Genomic DNA, 2,960 nt, shown 5'->3' with positions numbered 1-2,960 from the left:
CTTTGAGTTTTTGTTACTACACCAAAGAAACAAATGATTTAACCATAGAACCCAGTGATCGAAAGCTGCGTTAATCTTCTAACCGAAGTCAATTAATTGAGAAACAGACACCAATAAAGACTTGTATGTCAAGAGAAAATGAGCTAGACTCAAAAAGATAAATGCCATCGATAATTACCTATGAAGTAGGCCAAGTGCTGTAATAATGAATTCAATTGTAAAAGGCAAGAATCATGGTCCGACTTTAACGACCATGTATACCAAATCCGGCCACAGTGAAATTTTTCCCAGTCTTCGTGGTCATATACGGGCACAGGTTATCGTATTTTTTTTACTGTGGCCGTGTGAGATGCACAGCTACGTTTAAATAACATTAAAGAACGATTCGCCTGGTCCTGGGACGTAAATATTTGCATCATGTGACAACTTATTGAAACCATAAATGAGTTTTTGAGTTTATGAAAATAGTTTTTTTTTACATTTTACAAGTATTGTGAGTTGTAATATTGACTTTATAATGGCAAAAAAAAAGATTTACCACAACGATTGTGATTATAGTTTACGACAATTAAAAATTATGAATTAGGAAAAAGTAGTGACGATTTTGATGACACTAAGTTCCAGTGTGTTACATGAAAGAAAACGCGCTAATATCAATTTATTTCAGTTAAAAAACGTCCCATGTCTTACTACCCTTTGAGTCAGTTCCTTCTACAAGTACACAAAATGAAGTTGAGGTTATGTTGGAAGATTTTGAGTCCATTAATGTAGATTCAAACAATAGTTCTTATTCGGAGACAACTAATATTTCTCACAACACAAAAGTCAAATTGGATACTCCTAATAAGGACATGTAACCCAATATAAGGTACTATAATTAGGGGTTATAGATGTACTTACCAAGGGTCTAACAAATAGTTGGAAAATATTTTAAGGCGTTCTTGAAAAAAAAGTTACATAACATTCTCTTGTTGCGAATGGTCGGAAAGATTTGATTTCTACAGAGTTTACAAGGTTTTTTTGGACTAACCATTTAGATGGATTTGGATAAAACCCACTATACGTGATTTTTGGAGCAACACCCCTTTTCTATAAAAATGTTATTAGAGCAGAATGTGGAATGAGCAGAAATAGATAGGAATCTTTTATATTATGCTGCTGATAACCACAATATAGACAAGTTGTGTAAAATAAGTTCATTGATAATACAGATGAACGCAAACGTTTAAAAATGGTATGTACCCCATAAAAACGTTTGTATTGAAGACTTTATGATACCATTTCGTAGTAGACTAGGGTTCCGCCAGTATATCCCCAAGAAACGACACAAATATGGACTAAAATTATTCAAACTATGTGCTGCTGGTGTATAAACGTATACAGTAAAATTTTATGGCGGAAATCGACTCGACCAGGGAATGTAAGTATGGCGACAGATGTGGTGTTGCAACTTATGGCAATTCCGCTAAAAACTGGTAGAATATTGGTGACTGACAATTTTTTTAACAGTATTAGGGGAGACTAGGGGAATTCTGCGTACCTAAGAGAAATGTTTAAAGCAATAATTGTTTTAGTAGCAAGTTTTCCTACAGTTCCTGCCGATCTTTTCCTCGTTTTTTTGACCTCTTTAGCTGTTTTCTTAAGATTTCTCTTTTCTTGTTTTTAGTGGCGTGGAAGTGACAATTTTTGAGTGTCGTTTTCACGTGATTTAGAACTTTTTTTACAATTTTGACAGGACGGGGCGCTAGCTTTTCAATAGGTACACTAGACTGAGCTTTAAGATTTCCTGGCGTTCCAGGCTGGGGTTCAGCTCGCTGATTTGATTTAAATTTGGCATTATTAGGTAGAGTCTCGTGCATAGTTTCATCAGATCTTGATAGTCCCGGTTGGGATTCGGTATTTCTACGCGGAGTTCTCTGCATAGTTTCGTCACATCTCGATGGTTCCGGTTGAGGTTCGGTATTTCTAGGTGGAGTTCGCTGCATAGTTTCATCACATCTCGACTATATTGTTTGTGGTGTCGTTCTGTGCTCAACTTCAAAATTTACATTCGACTGCTCAAGAGCACTGTGTTCGTCGTTATCATTTAAGTTCATTACAATCTTCAGAGAATTTATTAGGATCTATGGGCCATATTTCAACAGCACGGATATCTATTTGTCCATCATGGCAATTCTCAGATACGCTCTGTTAAAAACGAAAGCTAGTTCAAAATGTGTGATCTTTTCATGAGTATGAGTTCTCAGATACAAGTCGCACTCATGGTTTAAAGCATTCTTTGGGGATCCAAAAATAGTTAGGTCAAGAGGTTGAGACCTGTGTGAGGTATGATGGGGAAGTGAAACCATAACAATTCCGTGTGATCTGCAGTAAGTATAAATCTCCGAAGAAATGTGACTCACATGGTTATTCAATATGAGAAGGACTGGATCTTTTTTCGAAGCATTATATGCTGACCCATGATAAAAAAGATTCTAACAGCGCAACCCGTAGGAATGAGAAGACGGTGTAGACCAAAGCTAAGGTGGATGGACGGGGTAACACAAGATGCCGAGAAGATCGGAGTCGGCAACTGGAAAATGCAAGCGAGGGACAGAATAGAATGGCGTAGAAAGCTTGAGAAGGTCGAGGCCCTCTAAGGGCTGTAGCACCAAGATGATGATGATTATATGCTGACCCAAATGTTTTATTGGGACGAAAAATAACTATTCATTTGTCCAATCGTTTTTTGAAATCTGTATATTGCTTAAATTGGGCCTCGTCTCATTAATCGTGGATTCACACGTATTCGAGGGAATATGAACATAGGGGGAGCAAACTGTCCTGAAGCACTTACAGCGCATGCTATGGTAAAACTTTTATTACGGATATTACTTATCCTACTTGTTTTTGACATTTTGGTGCTAAAATTTGGTAACACTACCAGTTAGTAGTGCCAATCAACCAACAGTAGTGCTGTT

Source organism: Diabrotica undecimpunctata, chromosome 8 (assembly GCF_040954645.1).
Source record: "Diabrotica undecimpunctata isolate CICGRU chromosome 8, icDiaUnde3, whole genome shotgun sequence".
Classification (NCBI taxonomy): Eukaryota; Metazoa; Arthropoda; class Insecta; order Coleoptera; family Chrysomelidae; genus Diabrotica; species Diabrotica undecimpunctata.
The sequence above is the reverse complement of the archived record's forward strand: the minus strand, read 5'-3'. Positions refer to the sequence as shown.